The sequence below is a fragment of the Euwallacea similis genome, unplaced genomic scaffold (genome assembly GCF_039881205.1).
Source record: "Euwallacea similis isolate ESF13 unplaced genomic scaffold, ESF131.1 scaffold_41, whole genome shotgun sequence".
NCBI classification, from domain to species: domain Eukaryota; kingdom Metazoa; phylum Arthropoda; class Insecta; order Coleoptera; family Curculionidae; genus Euwallacea; species Euwallacea similis.
This window is the reverse complement of record NW_027098666.1, coordinates 36255-55700: the sequence shown is the minus strand read 5'-3', so window position 1 is coordinate 55700 and position 19446 is coordinate 36255. Positions and strand designations below refer to the sequence as shown.

At 42.9% G+C, this 19446-nt stretch overlaps 2 long non-coding RNA genes across 3 annotated transcripts; one reads left to right on the top strand and one right to left on the bottom strand.

Annotated features, from left to right (window-relative positions):
* Positions 1 to 12830: 12830 nt before the first annotated feature.
* Positions 12831 to 13916, bottom strand: LOC136418882 (uncharacterized). The gene is made up of 3 exons (XR_010752975.1): positions 13753 to 13916; positions 13366 to 13658; positions 12831 to 13305 (listed from the first exon to the last, which is right to left on the bottom strand). It is a non-coding gene; the product is annotated as an uncharacterized lncRNA (long non-coding RNA).
* A 572-nt stretch (positions 13917 to 14488) lies between these two features.
* Positions 14489 to 19413, top strand: LOC136418881 (uncharacterized). 2 transcript variants are annotated; one of them, XR_010752974.1, is made up of 6 exons: positions 14489 to 14879; positions 14932 to 15108; positions 15161 to 15366; positions 17839 to 18365; positions 18425 to 18465; positions 18564 to 19413. It is a non-coding gene; the product is annotated as an uncharacterized lncRNA (long non-coding RNA). The 2 variants fall into 2 exon arrangements; XR_010752973.1 differs by having other exon boundaries at positions 14489 to 15108.
* The last annotated feature ends 33 nt before the right edge of the window (positions 19414 to 19446 follow it).

Genomic DNA, 19446 nt, shown 5'->3' with positions numbered 1-19446 from the left:
ACTCTTCCCGTTTAAGAGATAGCAATAATAGCACATTGAATTTGGAACACCCTGTATAACACAGTTGACGTCTCACAAACTTTTCTCTCAACTCGAGATGAAATTCTTGCCAGAAGTAACAATATAAACAAAAAAACGTCCCGAAATTTAAGCCAGTAATAAAGTTACCTTAATTGAAAAAAGACAACGTGATTACATACCGTAATATTCAACTAACGACTAATTTCGGAAATATGCCCTTATTCGTACAAAAGTACTATATTATTTTTAATGTTATTGCTCAGATTTGGAAGCATTGCAGTTGAATGATGAACTGAGAAAATACCAAAAAATAAAATTGTCTCAATGAATTGGGCCAGCAATACATATTTGTGTGCAAAATATTGATGTATATACACAAAAATGAGGATCTAACAAAAAGTAATCTAGGTCAAGTGTGACAAAAAAAAGGTATCCGACCCACAGTACCGCAAGCGATTTTGATTTGAAACTGGTCGACCACTTTTGTGGCCGATAGTACTATAAGATTATAAATATTGTATAAGATACAAAACAGTTACTATTTTTGTAAATCCTCACAAAAAAATTACCTATCTTTTTGGTACCAGCCTTCTGTATCTTTAATGGCTATTCTTTCTGAGGAAAACTGTATATTAAAATTAAAATTCTTTTGTAAAAACTCTTACTTATTTTTCAGCAACAATGATTCGGGTGTATCTTCTGGGGAAACTAGCCCACTTGCTCAAGAGTAACGATGAATCATTGCATTCCAATTAATACTACATATACAGGGTGGCCGGATACTCCGTGTACAACGCTCTATCAGATATAGTACAACTCATAATAAGTCGATGTAACTAGACTTGCCTTAGTATAAAAGTTGATAATAACGGAGTTACAGGATGTCAAAGTTGAAAAAGGAAATCAGATTTTCTTTAATATCTTTCAACTTCTTCAAACTAATTTCACGAAATTTCATATCCTGGGGTTTTTTGAGATGAGAAATTCAAATTTGTAAACAATTTCGATGTATCTTCTAGAAGGCACCACAAGTGATCATTAGGACACTTTTAAACCGTCAAAACTTTTTTCTGTCACAGTGTATGTCAATTTTGAGTAGAAAAATCTGTGACATATCATTTTAGGTCACCTCAGACGAATGTTTTTTTTCGTTCAGGACGCTTTCTTATCATCATTAGAAGTCATCTAGGTCAGGAAAAATCGAATTTTTTCAAAAACATTTTTTGAAAAAATTACTCGGAAAATTTAATTTTACACTAATTTGAATACTTTTTCTCAATACTAAAGTGTCTTACGGGACCGTGAAGTGAAAAAAGGTCCTGGGTGGGGCAGCTAAAACGGGATTTTAATGTATTTTTAGGGTAGTTCAGGTTCCTCTCCGAGGTGTCTTCACCTTGTCGTGGTGGGGGGGCTTATGTGACCCGGGGGCCAGCTAACTCTTCCCGAGGACGGGGGAAGACCCGGGGAAGACGGCGAGGCACAACAAAGAGAGACACAAAAAAGAAGAAATGAATAGTGACGTACAAAACTTGGTATGCCAGGCGGGTAAAAATGCCGCCACCGGTTCCGACCAGTCTCGGTGGCCGGTACTGGCTCCAAGGATTCTGGGGGGAGCCAAACTCACTTGCGTTTTACGAGGAGGTTACACGTGGAAAGGTGTTCTTTCGACCCCTCCATTGGGTATTTAGTAAAGAAAAGGAAAGGAAATACAGATAGGACAGGACAGAATGGGGGGAGTCAGGGGAATGAAAACGAAGGTGTGGAATTCGTCTGTTTCTCAAAATGAACAAGAGACGTATAAAAAGAAGGAAAGCCCAGAGGCTTTCATTGTCAGAGAGGCAATAGGGCAAATGATCAGCGTAATAAAGGATTTGAAGGGGACATTAAAGAGGAACACGTCAAGGGATATTAAGGAAATTACGGGGAATCTCAGGAAACAGGGAGAGGTATTTGGAAGGGACATAGTGAGGGAGTGGTTGGAATGTTCCGCTATGAGAAGATAGACAAGATGACTTACGACGTGGACACACAAAAGAACGGACGAACGGGACAGGGAGAGAGGAAACGGGAAAACGCCCGCTCTTCTGTCTCTATAGGTTGCCAGATGGAGACAGAGGAGAGGATCAGAGGTGAACTCCAGCGGCACAGGATCAGACAGCTTGTCAGGGATGACAGGCTGACCGATACGTTTAAGGAGAGGTGGAAGAAAGAGACGTACACTGCCATGGAGGCCTGCCAGGGGGATCCGCTTAAATACGGGTACGGGGCAGATCTCGATGTCATTGTAGGGGTGGACTCCAGCCCCTTCAGTAAGAGGGTTTTACAACTCTTCCCGGATCTGGGGGAGCTGGATTCTGCTGAAAGTGAGGAGTGGGAGGAAGGATTCCCTTTCTGCGCCAGGTCTGCACCATGCGCAGAGGGGGGAAACTTGAAGATAAGGAGCGGTTCGTGTTCTTCAGGGAACTGAGGAGGGTTCTTCCTCGGGAGGTTCTCGAAACAATCCGGGAGCTTTTCAACTCAATGGGGGCAGAGGGGAGGGCCCGAGTCGTTATCCCGATAGTCCCCGGGAGTTAATTTCGCAACCTCGCGGTGAGCGTTTAAAAAAAAACTATTTTTACTAACACTAATTTCTTTAACAGAAAATGACTACAAAACTACCCTTAACACGAACTTCACGGTACATAACTTCAAACTGCTACTGACTAACTACTAAAGAGTAAAGTCGCTATTTAAGGTGGAATAAATGTTGGCTCAGCACTAAAGTGTCTGGGTATGCATTTAGTCACAAAGTAACTCGGACAAAACCCCTGAGACTTCTGTAGAATCGCGGAAATCGCGGCCATGAATTGAGATGACGCCACAAAGGTCATCTTCTATACGGGGAAATCAGAGGCATGGGTCGTCTCTCTGGCTTCCGCCTCTAAGGGAGGAGGCAGGAGGGACAAAGAGGTGGTATTCGTCTCGAAAAAGGAGGGCGCCACCTACGGGGAAACCCTGGAAAGGGTGTGCGCGCTGGTCGCAGAGAGCCAGACGCGCGTGGACATTGGCAGCGTCAGGGACACTCGCAACGGCGAGCTCCTCCTGGTGCTGCCAAAGGGAGGGGAGAAAGAAGGGGAAGAGATCCGCTCCATCCTCGACCGAGGAGTGCGGTTCGAACAAGCGTCCAGGCAAGACGTGTGTAAGATCGCTCCGGTGGAAATCTGTCGTTTTGTGCGGTAAAAGTAGTACGAAAAAATAATTTTTTAGGTCTACGGATTGTGCATAGCGTTTGCCAAGTTTTTAAGCTAGTGAAGTGGCGATGCTGGTGAGATTTCAGCGTGATTAAGGTGATTTTGTGTTTTAAACAAAGAATCCGGTAAGGCGTTGAAATTTTTATTGCCTAAAACGATCATTTAGCCGAGGCCTGGATGCCATAAATCGTCTCTCTAGGGACGCAAACACCCTTTTGGGCCGCAACATCTGGTTACTAAGTGTTTCTTATATTGAGTATATTTTCGTCAAATTCTCGCTTTTAGCCGCGAAAGTAATTTATAATTTATTGTTAGTACCCCTATAATGAATCCCATTGTGAAGGTAAATTTGCTGCAAAGTAGCAGCGATATTGAGAGCGCGGGGGCATGGTCCCGAAAATTAAGGCCGCGAAAGTGAAGATCCCCCCGAAATACTAGTGGGTTTTCGTCGAGCTCTGAGAAATCCTCATCTGAGGAAAACTCTCCACGTGAAAAAAGCGCTCGCGAAAGACGGAAACAAATGCCGTGATGGAGGAACTTAGGCACTTCATAAATGCAATGTTCCTCGAAGGGAGGAATCTAATGGCCCTTATTAGAGCAAACCGCAGTAGGAAGCGCGAGATAAAACAAACCCCGAAAACGGTCCAGTCGTTTACGGACAAATTGTACCAGGGGGAAACTCTTCCTGCAACAAGCGGAAAAATTCTGCCAACCAAAAAAATCGGTTTCGGTCGCGACGATTGGAACTCAAATGGTAGGGATAACTAATCTCAAAGCGCGGGAAATTAGCGTCCAAACGGGCGAAGAGTCGACTGTCGAAGTTTACTCGTCACAAATCAGTTTCCAACCGTGGAAACAAGTTGCGGAAAAACCATGGTCGAACACGACGATCGGGAAATGGCTGAGAGCATTTAAGCCCAGTTCAGGAGTCGTTATCCTGAAATTGAAGACTTGGAGGACTTCGACGTTCTAGAGCAGGTCGTAAAAATCAATTCCAAGAAAGTGGCCAAATCCTCAGGACAAAGGATTATTAAAGTAAATGTTCCTTTCGGAGAGAAGGAAATATTTGCCAAACTGGCCAAGCTCAAATCTGAGTTTGGTCAGGAAAAACGACTTGCCCTTCATCACGTGAAGGGCTTATCCCTAATGAAGTTCCGGAAAATTGCTCAGTTCATTTTCCGCGAGGGCCCTAAAATTAGGATTTTTACGACCCGCTCAAAAACGTCGGAAAGAAAACAAACTTCTCAAGTAAGAGAAAAAAAATTCGCGACATATGCAATTGTCATGAACAAACAAAAAGAGAACGCCGCGGAGACCATCAAGAAAATTAACTCGTCCCTGGGCGGTAATGAAAACAGGAATCGGATTAAAACCATTAAGTCTAACAGGGAGGGGAATCTCATGATTACCCTCGAAAAAGACGAAAAAGCTCTTAAGGCAATCGGCAGGGACATCGAAAAGTCCCTCGGGAAAGACAGCGTGCAGCTTCTCAAGGAGAGGCAAGAAAAGACCGCGACCTTTATTCGCGTAACGGACGCCGCGGCCTCCAAACAGGATGTCTTCAGGGCATTGAAAGTCGAGATCCCGGATCTCAAGGAAACGGAAGTCGCGATCGGGGAAATGCGCCCGTACGCGAAATCCGAGCAAGCCGTGAGACTTGCAGAAAGACTCGCGGAAAAGATCCTGGGGGAATTAGTACGCGTGGGCCTCATTAGGTGCAAGCTCGAACGGCACCTAAAAGTGGAACGGTGCGTGAGATGCTGGGAGTATGATCACGCGATGGCAAATTGCAACGGTCCTGATCGCAGGAAATGTTGTTTCCCGTATGGAAAACCGGACCATCGGAGCAAGAATTGTCCCTAAAAAAGAAGAGGACTGCATCTGTGTCCTCTGTAAGGAAAAGGGGCACCGTCCGGGAAGCAATATATGCTCGAAATTCCGCGACGCCCTCAACTGCGCGAGGTCGGCTAGAAGATTCGAACAACAGCGCCAGGACCTCTTGCAAAAACGCAAAGTGGCCGAGGAACAAAACGCGATGATCACGGAAAATCGTCAATAAGCGGATTTAATTTTTATACTATTTAAATTCTCGCACAAACAAAAAAAGCGTCTTTACTACCTTTTTTTAAGCAAACAACTTAATTTAATTACAATTCCGTTAATCAAACAAGTAACTCCCATTAATGAAAATAAAATTCAAAACAAAAATCCTACAGATTAATGCCAATCGTTCGATTAAAGTACACGAAATGGCCTTCCTGGAAGCAGCTAAGCGAAATGTCGATTTAATTGTGGTCAGCGAGCCAAATAAGAAATTTATTCAAAACAATCCAAAATGGATTGGCGATAACTTAGGAAATGTAGCCATTTTGGCGAGAACCAATATTGTGCAGCTTCTGAACAGCATGGGTAACAGTATTGCTTCACAAAAAACCGAAACCCTAATCTTACAAGGAGGGAAAAAATTAAAAAACATTGAAATTAACGTTAATGGAATTATAATACAAAATAGTAACAATGTTAAATATATGGGAGTCTACTTAGGAACAAATATGCGCTTCACGTATCACATTAATAATGTGTGTAATAAAGCACTTCTACTCATCAAAGGACTTACGAAATTAATGAAGAACGTTACTGGCCCAATCAGCAAAAAGAGAAAAGTCATTACGTCTGCTGTAAACTCTATATTAGAATATGCTGCACCAATCTGGTATGAAGTACTAAATTATGAATTTTATAGAAAGAAACTTGAAAAAATCAATAGATTAATAGCCATCAGAATCACCTCAGCATATAGAACTGTTTCCACAAACAGTATCTTACTCATAGCAAATGTTACTCTAATCAAATTAAGAATTGAAGAAATTATTTTTCTTCACTCGTCTGCAAAAAATCCCACAATACGTAATCTATCCAGACAGATGACGCTTAATAAGTGGCAAATTCTTTGGAATAGTTACAATGGCTGGACAAAACACTTTATAAAAGATATCAAAACCTGGACTTCTAGAAAATGGGGTAACCTGGATTACTACACCACACAAATGTTGACTGGTCACGGCATTTTCGTAAAGTATTTATACAAAATAGGCAAATCCAACAATTCTAAATGCTGGTTCTGCGATCATGAAGATTCACCCGAACATACCATCTTCATATGCAACAGATGGACAAGAGAAAGAAATTTAGCAAATTCTGAATTAAATCAAAATTTGAGTATAGATAACATATCACAACTGTTACTAGAATCTAAGGAAAACTGGGATTGTATTACCAAAATGTTTAAATGTATTCTAAAAAGTAAAGAAACATATGAATCTAACTTATAATTACATAAACACTCACAAAATATGAAGAACAAAGATAAAAACCATACTTACATAAAGTACAAAAGTATCTGAAGTAATGCCCTCGATTTGGCGATTCCGGATGTCTTGAGGACAGGGGGTTGAGTCGGTCGACTCTTTTATGATAAGAAAGTCAACCCGACACAAAGTAAACAAAATTGATCGCTCTGTGCTAAGTTTACAAAGTCTGAAATAACAGATTCCCCTAAACCTCGTAAAAAAAACAAAAAAAAAAGGTTAGTTCAGGTTCCCGTGGATTGAGCAATCTATCGGGCGCGTCCCCCGGGTGGCGGATAGGGGAACGGCCAGGACTTCTCGCGAGGTCACTGGTTAGTGGGAGTGATAAGTGATGGCTTCAGACTAAAAACTGCAAGTCCGGAACGAAAACTTCCGCCGTGGACCAGCTTAACAAACCGTAAACAGCTGATGGATTTCGGCAACGGGGGCAAGTATGTCTTCGGGGCCGGGGTGGATCAGGTGCACGGGGATCCCTTCGGGGATTGAGTGATGAGGCCACTATAACACCTTCCAATTCTCGTGGCATGGCGCGCGCCCAAGGGATGCAAGGATGGGGGGAAGCCCAATCCTCAGCGGCCTCGAAGGGGTCCACACTGTGGACACGGGCTTGGCGAGCGCGCGGTACCTTAGCTGAAGTTGTACTTACCTCACAGAGTGCAACTTCTCCTGACTTACCTGTCGTCCTTTGAAATTCCACCCCTTCGGATTATCCTCTTCTTCCAACACCATCCAAGGAGTAAACCGCAAACAGCCGATGGGTCTCGGTGGGGGCTGCAATTAGGTGGTCAACATCCGGGATGATTGGGTGCGCGGGGATCCCCTGGGGTCGCGTGGTGAGGCCACTATAAATACCTCCCAAATCCTAAGGTGGGGTGCGCGCCAAAGGGATGCGTGGCTGGATGGAAGACCAGTTCTGAGCGACTCCGTTGGGGTTCACCTTCATTCAGTGAACACAGACGTGGCGAACCTGCGGTACTCGAGCTGAAATTGTACTTCAATCCCAAAGTGCGATTTGTCCACTTACCTTATCCTTGAGATGAACCGCCTCTTCGGAGTGTCCTGAAAAAATTAACCAAATTACTAGTCTATTCCTATCCTAAATAACCTATAATTACCTAATACTTACCTAGATGATGTGAAGTCTGTATGTGTGAAACCTTATACTTACCAATGAAGAGTGGACTAAACAAACGAGTACCCCAGGCGGGTGGTAATCCCGCCATCGGCTCCGACCGGGTGAAAGCCCCGGTGGCCGGTGCTGTCCCCAAGGATTCTGGGGAGGGCCGAAGACACAAGTGAGGGGGCAGTGAGGGAGGAACTCTCCTTTATCTTCTCGGAGGAGATGCCTCCACCTGCGAGTACCCCGAAGCGGGGAAAGCGGAGGAGGGCAGAGGAGAGCTTTTCCCTCTCTTTTGCAGGAACGGCGATGGAGGAGGCGATCGCGAGGGTGGGGGAACTTGATCGCCTCCTCAAGGAGGGATACTGGCCCAGGCAGGATGTTGTCAATGCCGTGGCGGGTGTGATGAGTGTTCTGCGAAGAGCGGCGCATTCGGAGCACTCGACCACGGCGGAGACAGGGGGAGAGGAACTGGAGCGATTACGGGGCGAGAACAGGGCTCTGAAGGAGAGGGTCCTGGCTCTGAAAAAGGAGGGGAGGACGGCGGCAGAGACCAACACCTGCGCCGTCCAAACCGAAACGGAAGAGGAGAGACGGGTGGCGGAACAGAGTGAACGGATCCGCAGCCTAGTGGCGTCCGGGGAGCTGCGTACGGCGATCCGGGAGCGCCGGGAAGCGGGTCTGTTCAAACAGACGGAGGTAATTCAAGGGGACCCCCTCTCGGAAGGATACCAGAGCGACCTCTGCGTGATGGTGGGGGAAACAACCAGCCCCCTTAAGGCGAGGGTACTGGCACTGTGGCCAGAGCTGAGGGAGTTGGGGGACGACCACGAGGCGGGGGTGATGCCCTACCTTGTGCAGTCTTGTAGGATGCGCAAGGGGAGCAGAACGGAGACGCGAGAACGCTTCGTTTTCTACCGCCAACTGCACGGGGAGCTGACACCGGAGGCGGTTTTCGGATCGCTGAAGGAGTTGGTGGAAACCGCGCGGGGGGAGGGGAGGACGAGGGTGGTCGTTCCCCAGATGCAGGGATCGGACTTGGCGCGGCTCAGGAAGCTGGGTGAGCTGGCGGCGGATGGGAGCGGGGTCGCACTCCGCTTCTATCCAATAGGGAACGAGGAGAGTGGGGCGAAGAGGGCCAACTACAAGGAGAAGGAGGTCATCTTCATCGCAAAGGAGGAGGGGAAAACCTACCTCGACGCCCTGAAGAAGGTGCGGCAGGTGGTGGCCACGGGTGGAACGGGTATGAAGGTGGGTACGGTCCGGGAGACGAAGAAGGGCGAGGTCCTTCTGACCGTGCCCAAGGGGGGAAACGGGGAGCAGCTGAGGGAGCTGCTTTCCAAGGAGCTCGGGGGTGGTCGTGTGAGGGGAGGGACTGGGCGCCCGGTGGCAATAGCACGAGGGATTTAACAGATTTAACAGCTATCTGGATTTAAGTCAATCGTTATTATTAGTTAAACTTGCGGATATGCATACTACTTGTGCATGTAGACGGTATTCAATTTTTTACTGGCAAACGATGCGTCGGACGAAAAAAGTCAAGTAAGTATTTCTCTTCTAAATGAAATTAAACTTCAAACATCAGAGAGAGCGGGGGAACGCGGGAATTATTCATGGGGCCAGCATGAATAAGGCCTTTGTTCCCGGCGCTCTCCGAAAAGATGGCGGCGACATGCGCCGCTGCCGTTAACTGGTCTCGAATCCCGAGTAGATGAAGACGGTGGGAATCGGCAAAAGCGCGAATGTCTTGTGGCGGAGACAGCAGCACTGTAATGGATTACTTACTCTACAGCTATGGATTCCGGGAACATGCACCGACGAGTGACACTCACTCGAGCGACACTGGATAGGTGACAATACCCGGAAGTGTAGAAAGGGTTGGTTGCCTTTAAAAGGAGCAACAGCCCTGTGGAAACTCTCTTCTTCCTCAGACTCTTGACCCGACCTTCGTGCTATACACGTCGCTGCTGAACGCTTACTATTCTGATTGATTTAGACAGTTATCTTTATTATTTCAATATATTTATTTTCGTTATAAAATAAGTGAACGATCCTGTGTCGTGTGTTTTGATCGCCCTAGCCACTCCTAGACAGCCGATCTGAAAACCCCACGTAGAGAACCAGGACATTGGTGACCCCTCTGAAAGAACCCCCTGAAGGAGAATTCGGATCAGGGGAACTGCAAAAACCATGGCGACGTCCCAACCAGCTACAGTCCCGGACCCCGAAGAAGAGAGCAGCATAACGTCGCAGGTAAGCAGGCTTTCCATACGGGCCCCCCCGTTTTGGAAAACGAACCCAAAAACCTGGTTCAGGACCCTTGAGGCACAGTTCGCTCTGGCGCACATAACGGTGGATCTGACGAAGTACCACCATGTGATCGCCACGATCGACTCAGAAATCTTGGATCAGGTCTCTGACTTCATGGACAACCCGCCTTCCAACGGCAAATATGAGGGTATCAAGCATAGGCTCATCTCCCTATTTGCTGAGTCAGACGAGAAAAGACTCAGGAAGCTTCTATCGCAAGTGGAGTTAGGCGACAAGAAACCATCTCATTTGTTAAATGAGATGAGGAGCCTAGGAGGAGCAGCGGTATCCCCAGAGATCCTAAAGACCCTATGGATGCAACACCTACCCACGTCCATACAGCCCATCCTAGCTGGAAGCAGCGAGCCTCTAGACAAGATGGCGAACCTCGCAGACAAAATCCACGAGATCGTGCAGCCTCAAACCTATAGTGTCCAAGTCTCCGGTAAGGAAGCACAAGCCCCCCAATTGATCGAAAGGATCAGCAGACTGGAGCAATCAATGGAGCGACTGAAACCGATAAGGAGAAGCAGGAGCAAGTCCAGGACGCGGAGGACTGAAACCAGATCGCCATCGGCGGATCCCGGAGTGTGCTGGTACCACCAGAGGTTCAGAGACAAGGCTAGGCGGTGCGCTAAACCCTGCAGCTACCAGCAGGAAAACTAATCTCCACGTCATCCTCGGCGATCAGAGACGTGGGGACACCGGATCGCCATAGCAGCCAGGCGCAATCACCCCCGCATATCGTAAGCTTAGTTAGTCGTAGAGTAGTGATTAGGGATGACGTAACAGGCATAAATTTTCTTATCGACTCTGGTTCCGATGTGTCATTAGTACCTAAAACAATCAGAGACCAAAATATTGAAACATCCCGCGTTTTATATGCAGCCAACAACACACAGATACCTACTTTTGGTACCAAGCGGTTGTCGGTAAGCCTCGGGTTGCGAAGGAAATTTACATGGGATTTCATTATAGCTAAAACTGATCACGCGATTATAGGAGCCGATTTCCTACACCGTTTCAACATATTGGTCGATGTAGGTCACAGCAGAATCACTGACGGCACCACTAACCTGAATAGAGTCGGTACAACTAAATCCTGTAGCGTCCACTCAATCCGCAACATCCCTTCATCCTGCAAATACAACGACATCCTTAAACAATATCCAAAAATCACTACATTCTCTCCTACCCCGAGCAACATTAAACATAGCTCGATGCACGTAATTCAGACGAACGGCCCCCCCGTCGCAGCTAGGGCAAGACGTTTAGCCCCTGATAAGCTTAAAATAGCCAAACAGGAGTTCCAATACCTCTGCGATATGGGTATTTGCCGACCCTCCAAAAGCCCTTGGGCCAGCCCCTTACATATGGTTACCAAGAAAGCCCCGGGTGAGTGGAGACCGGTGGGCGACTACCGCCGATTAAACGCAGCCACAGTGCCTGACAAGTACCCCATCCCCAATCTCCATGATTTTTCGCATTTCCTAGAAGGGAAAACGGTCTTTAGTACCTTAGATCTGGTACGAGCCTATCACCAAATCCCAGTCGCAGAAGAGTCAATCCCCAAAACAGCAATTATAACCCCATTCGGTTTATTTGAGTTCACCAGGATGCAATTTGGTCTGAGAAACGCAGCCCAGTCCTTTCAAAGATTCATTCACGAAGTACTCGGAGAACTAGACTTCTGTTTTCCGTACATCGATGATATTCTTATCGCTTCTAAGGACGAGGCACAACACCAGGAACATCTCAAATCAGTCTTCTCCCGTTTGCAACAATTTGGGTTAACTATCAACCTTGACAAGTGCGTATTCGGTGAGAAACAAGTCAAATTCCTTGGTTACTTAGTTTCTTCGGAAGGTTCCACACCTCTTTCCGAAAAAGTAGCTGTCATCTCCGACTTTCCTGTCCCCCAAACGGTTTCACAACTCAGACGATTTCTTGGCATGCTCAACTTCTATAGGAAATGCATCCCTAAAGCAGCTCACCATCAAGGCATTCTGCACCAAATGCATAACAACTGCAAGAGGAATGACAAAACTCCATTGGTCTGGTCGGAGGAGGCATTAGCCGCATTCAACCAATGCAAGCTGGATTTAGCCAACGCTACCGCCTTGGTACATCCTAGCTCCACAGCCCCAATTTCCCTCACTGTCGATGCATCAGATTACGCAATGGGAGCGGTCATCGAGCAATTTGAAGAAAACATTTGGAAACCTCTAAGTTTTTTCTCTCGCAAGTTCTCAGATACCCAAAGGAACTACAGTACATACGATCGGGAATTACTCGCCATCTATTCGGCAGTCAAGTATTTCCGATATCTCCTAGAAGGCAGATCCTTTGCAATTTTCACTGATCATAAGCCTCTTACTTTTGCTTTTTTCCAAAAGTCTGATAAAGCTTCTCCAAGGCAAGTCAGACACCTTGATTTCATCTCGCAATTCTCCACTGACATTAGACACATCAGTGGCAAAAGCAATATTGTTGCTGACACGCTCTCCAGGATTACTTCAATATCCACACCTCAAGCGATAGATTACGAAGCTCTAAGTCAATACCAGTCCACCGATACCGAGTTACAAGAGATCCTCATAAATCAGAAAGCAACTTCACTGCAGCTCAAACAATGTAACATACCAGGTTCTGATTCTTTGATCTACTGCGACGTTAGTGGTTCTAAGATCAGGCCTTTTATCACAACAAATCTCAGAAGAACGATTTTCAGCAAGTTTCACAATCTCTCACATCCAGGCATTAGAGGAACTACTAAGCTCATCACCTCACGTTTCGTTTGGCCTGCCATGAACAAAGACATCCGTGACTGGTCTAAAGCCTGCACCAATTGTCAGAAGGCTAAAATCCACAAACACACTGTCACCCCATTGAAACAATTCCAAACTCCCGATGCTAGGTTCCAAGACATTAACATTGACATAATTGGTCCACTACCCCCTTCTAATGGTTTCGTATATTGTCTCACTTGTATCGATCGATTTTCATGCTGGGCCGAGGCATTCCCCATGAAAGATATGTCGACCGACACGGTTGCCAGCACATTCTACAACAATTGGATCTGTAGATTTGGTACACCCCGCAAGATCATCACCGACCAAGGTCGTCAATTCGAAAGTTCTCTCTTTGCAGCATTGTCCATACTTCTAGGTTGCTCACGAGCCCGTTCCACCCCATACCATCCTATGACCAATGGTAAGGTGGAAAGGTGGCACCGTACTCTCAAGGCAGCAATAATGGCCTATGCAACTGAACGCTGGACTGAAGTCCTGCCTACCGTCCTGATGGGTTTACACGCCACCTTGAGAGACGAAATTGGTGTCTCGCCAGCAGAGATGCTGTATGGCACCCCCCTGCGTCTTCCAGGAGAATTTTTTGAGTCCGCTCCGTCCTCCACAGATCCCACTTCATTCGTTTCCCAATTGAAGCAGAGGATGCAACTTTTACAACCAGTGCCCAGCAAACACCATAGCAAAAGGAAGATCTTTGTGGCTCCAGAAATCAACAACTGCACGCATGTTTTCGTTCGTAACGACGCAGTCAGGAAGCCACTACAACCCCCATACGAAGGTCCCTTCCCTGTTGTTAGACGAGCTGAAAAATATTTCTCGATTTCAATCAACCATCGGGAAGTCAATATCTCCAAAGACCGACTCAAACCAGCATTTATCCTAAGTCAAGACCCTACCTCCCATGATCATTCTTATGCCCAATCGGACCCTATTCACAACCCAAGTCAGAAGCGGGTACGATTCAACTTGTGCTAGATTTTCGCTATTTATGCCTGTTGAACTTCCAAATGTAAAAATTTGTAATAGCTTTAGGCATCCTAGTTATAAGTGACATTTTGTATTTTGGGGTTATGTAAGGCGGTACTCCGTATCTGGGAGGGGAGTATTGTGGCGGAGACAGCAGCACTGTAATGGATTACTTACTCTACAGCTATGGATTCCGGGAACATGCACCGACGAGTGACACTCACTCGAGCGACACTGGATAGGTGACAGTACCCGGAAGTGTAGAAAGGGTTGGTTGCCTTTAAAAGGAGCAACAGCCCTGTGGAAACTCTCTTCTTCCTCAGACTCTTGACCCGACCTTCGTGCTATACACGTCGCTGCTGAACGCTTACTATTCTGATTGATTTAGACAGTTATCTTTATTATTTCAATATATTTATTTTCGTTATAAAATAAGTGAACGATCCTGTGTCGTGTGTTTTGATCGCCCTAGCCACTCCTAGACAGCCGATCTGAAAACCCCACGTAGAGAACCAGGACAGTCTATACGCTTGTTTCTTTGGAAGCGGTGGGTTTTTCGCGTGGCTCCATCTTTTAAGGGTTCGGAAAGGTAGTTAAAACGGTAAAAGACGAGAATGGGATAACCTCTCGGATCGTCACGAGTATTCCGAAAAAGTAAATAAAGACGTAAAATTTTGGACGTTAATTTATTAAAAAATAAAAGAATCGATGATCTACGGGATTCAAGATGAGAAGATTGGGATCCAGAAATTTACAGAGTAAGAAAAAGTAAAGAAATACCGGAATTTTGGATAATATTTACTGGAACAGTGGAATTCGAAATGGAAACGTGGATCGGGAAATATTTCAAAGAAAGAGGTAAATTAAAGACCTAAAAGCAAACATTTACAGGAAGCAAACGGAGGGGCTCATCGAAAAACAGAACACAGAAAGAAAGGGTCTGGAGCAAATACCTTTTAGGTTAGGTTTACGAGCACCAGATTAGTAGTGAGGTTCTTCAACAGAAAACCTAGCAGGAAGGATCGAACATTTAACCTACAAATTAGGAAGAAAGAAGGTGGGTTGCCCCACAGTTTTGACATAAAAAGATGGAACCATTAAGATCATAGTGGATTCCCTCGACTGATCACCAATGACGGAGGGGCCAGAGATATAGACAAGGAACTTTACCAAAAACTGGTATCGAAAGTTGGATTATTGCCCAAATTCAAGGATAGGAAGGATAGATTTTTCACCGGAGTAGTCGGATTCAAAAGAACTTAAGTTAAGGGCAAAAAGATAGCAAGGTAGTACTTTGTAGTTTTATCGAAGGACAGTGGTTTATTTATTTCCTCTTAGCAAAAAGAATAAGATTTATAAGGGAAGGAAAGAGGAAGCTCACTAGATGGATACATGGAACTTTGGCAAGAGAGAAGTAGGAAATTACGAGAACAGCAAAAGTGAAAATGATCGAAGAAGCTGACTGGGGCCCAGTAAAGGGAAAAAGATAAGGGCCAAAGTATTTTTTCACAAGGAAGGAGATTGTGAGATTTGGAGGATTGCAAGTAAGTGGAACATTACGAGATTGCTTTCTTATGTTAAGAAGAATAGGAATTTGCTTGTAGTTAATAAGTAATTTGCGAGTTTAATTTTGAAAGTGAATTAAGAATTTCCTAGTTTCTAGTTATTTTGATGTATGAGAAGGATATTTGATAAATTTAAAAGGAAATGTGTGAAAAATTGTACCATAACTTATGGATTGTGGATGGACTTGTGGAATTGTAATTTGAGAAAGTAGAGTATTTAATTGGGGCACCATATTACTGTAAAGGGTGATTTTATTTGGAATTTGTAACTTAGCACAGTAGATAGGGTGTTTTATTGATATTTGGAAATGTAAGGTGAAAGATTTATCATTATAAGAATTATTTGGCTTATTTGAAATAATTGTTTTAAAAGATAAGATAACAGGGGGTATTATAAATTGAAGATTATAAACATAGGGAAAGTATATTATTTTTAAATTAGTAGATATTGTAGGAATTGTGAATTACATAAGATTATTATTTAAGTGTTAGGGATAAAGATGTAGTAATTTAGGATAGAAAGTAAATTGTATTTTTTAGATGATTTGAATATTTATATAAGATAGGAAAGCATAGTGTAAAGGTACTGATGATTTTTGTGAAGGTACAGGAATTATGTATTTGAAATTGTCGATGCATATGCTAGGTGAAGTAATTCTGTTAAGATATTAGGGATATTCATAGTAAGTTTAAGTAGGTAGGGACATAGGAAAGGACTTTTTAGGCAATTTTTCTTTTGAGGGAGGAGATATAGGTGGAAAAATGTAACAGAAACATGCACATAGAATGCAAAACTTGAGAGAAATTGGAAAAGATAGGAATTAGAAGTAAATGGTGGGTGCGAAAGAAGAGGAGGGATTTAAACATAAGAATAGGACATTATTTATTATATGGAAGGATAACTTGAGCATATGTAAGAAAAGTGGGAAGGAATGTATATTAGAAAAGTAGAATTTGCCAGTAGGTCATTTATGTATTTATAGTTAATAAGAAAGTAAAGATTATTTCTTGTGAATTTCAAGGATAAGAGTAAGAAAGTACATGTATTTCAGAGGGAAGTAATTAGAGCTTTTAGAAGGAACATGTAAATTAAAATTAGTGATATTTATAAGGGTATTAGGTAACTTGTGAGAAACACGTTTGGAGGGATAGAATAAGGGAAGTTGCATTATTATATTTAATTAGTGTTAGTATGTAGTCATTAGATATGTGTCAACTAGGAGGTTCCTAAAATTGTAGAGGAACTTTAGGGCCTAGAAAAGCCATTTGAGGAATTTTTCCCGGAGGATATTTGGAAAAAAGTCTGTTTTTAAGCAATACTTGGGGATCCTTGGACAAAATGGTGAACGGAATTTATTCATGGAAATTGTGAGGTCTTAGAAGGGATGTAACCGGAATTAAGGAAGAAGAACTTGGGAGATTTAGCAAAGGGGAGAATTTGAAAGAGGCTTAGGAAGGGCCGGAACTGGTGAATGGAGATAAGATTTATTCTGAAAGATGAGGAAAAAGACTTGGAAGGAAAAAGCATTTCCAGCAGTGGACAAGTCAAGTGAGAAGTAGAGATTGGAGCACTGTGGTGCAGTATTCATTGGAGAAGAGAAGAGATAAGAAAAAAGGTGGAAAATAGGATTGGTTTATTTTGAGTATAGTGGGCAAAGTGATAAGATGAATTTAAACGATATAGCGAATAAGGTCTTCTTAAGAAAGCATTGAAAGGAAGATGAATTTGAACGATTTTTAAAGAAATGGTCTTAATTGTTTTTAAATTAAGATATTGTGTATATACGATAATATTTTTATAGTGTTAATTATGTATAAGTAGGATATTTATGTAGACTGAAGGGGCCTTTTTAGGACGCCCCACATAATTTGCACACAAGTGGGCCAAGTGTGCAAATTATTGGGGTATTATTAAACTGGCACTACTAGTAGGTACTTTTACGGTTCTAAAGGATTTATTAGAACTGGGAAAGTTAAGAAAAAGAGAGGTAGGGAATTGTTCGTTTACTTTTCCAAATTTGTACTACATTTTATGATTGATTAGTATTTTATACTGCGTTTCCTATAGTAGTAGATTCTTTGTGTAGTTCACGTACTGTGTGGGTGAGATATAACTTGTATTATTTTAGAAATTTATTAGTGCTTTAGTCTTGTGTGAAATAGACTATTAGGACGTAGGTTCTACTTGAATTGTACAGGGTATAGGGAAATAACTTTGTCAAATTTAACGGACGATCGAGAACATTATTTGGAACGAAGAGTTCTTTTGAACAGGAAAGAGAAACGTTTGTAAATTGAGGAATTATTATTTAGAATTAGAAAATTAGAACGGCTAACCGGAACTAACCACGATTAAAATAGGAAGTAGAAAAGTAGCAAAGTTATTTCCCCAACACTGTACATTTACTGTAGGTGTATAATTCTTGGCGGGTTTCGATTGACGAATTTTAGGTTAGCATTAGCAGTCAGCCGTGGTAATTTACACGAGAGAAATAGAAGATGAGAAGTAAGTCGCAATTCGATCATGCGATTTGGAATGACAGAGTAGAGTGAGGTTATATTAATTTATTTATTACTATTTTTAAGTTTGAAGATTTCGATTGAAAATTTAGGCAATTTTTTAAGAAAAGAAGTGTAATTGTTTAAAACATTGATAATAATTGTGGAAAACGCGGTCCACTCATTTGAAAGTTGAAGTTTACCAGAACTTTGATACTTTTGAAGACATTGTCGAGAACTTGTGTGGGGTGATAATTGCACACTGTCCCAATTCGTTCCTTGGGGCTTTGATTACGTGTGTCGATTGTCTCGGAAGTAATTTTTGAAAACTGGGGACAAGAAGTAACCCACTGGTGTAAATTGGAATCGGTCGAAGGATTCCACATAACATTCTCGAAGATGAACTGAGGTTATACGAGCCATGGCTCCATCACCTCGGACATAACCCCATCTTACTTTGTCAGGGTGTGGGGATGAAGGTATTTGTGGAACAAGTAATGGTGCTTTTCAAAGTATTTGAGGATTATTTGTATTTTAGATTTGCATAGTTTGAGAATTTGCACATTCCGAGCTATGAAAGTAGGTATTATGACTGAGGAGGGATGGATTCGAAAGATTATTATGTGTATTATGTGGTGTCTCATTAAACTAGGTGCAATGAATTGTCATTGTTTCAGATTCCGAAGGATGAAGTACTCGGAACACTTGCATTTGGTGATAGGTGCCAGGAGATAAGTCGAGGGGACAATGTCTTCAAGAAAGCATTGGAGGTTTGAAGCTTCTTAATTAATTTTGTGAGAAAACAGATGAAATGCATAGAGCAACTGAGAAAGGAAAAGGGAGAAATGGAAGGATCCAATGGTAGGTAAGTGATGAAACTAAGAAGTAGTGATAGGTCGAGGGATTTGAGAAGAAGAGTATTTTGTGAGGAACGAAAAGTGAATTGTACTTTTTCTTCTAAATTTGAGAGTCGAGTAGATGTGTAATTGGTACTCGTACAGTACAGTTTTTGATATTGTGTGGTTCTTTAGCATTGCTAATGGCTCGTGTAAGTAGAAATGGTGGATTCTTTTGTATTGTAAAAGGGGTTAAGGGATAAATAAATGGAAAGATTTGAAAGTACATTGAAGGGTACTAGTTTCTTAATGAATTTTTGAGAGAAACATATGAATTTAGTAAAAGTGCAAAGAAACTTTTCGTTCCTAGATAGGAAATGAGTGTGTTTTCGATTTAATGATTATGAAAAGTGTTATTTTTGATAAAAGATGAAATTTAAAATTGAGACAACTAATTTTCTATGGTTTATGTATTATTTAACTGATTTTTGATAACATTTTTGTTTGTAATTTATTAACTGGATATTATATTTATTAAATTTGTGACTCTTTTTGTATTACTTTTGATGAGTCGAAAGAGTACTTGTCGAGGTGATACATTGAAGTGGTGGTATATTTGGTAACTGTATATTATTTGTTGTTATTATTATTATTATTCTTTAAGAAGCTTTTGGAACTAAAAAAAGGGTGTTTCTTCTGACTGCAACTAATAAAAGCAGAATTG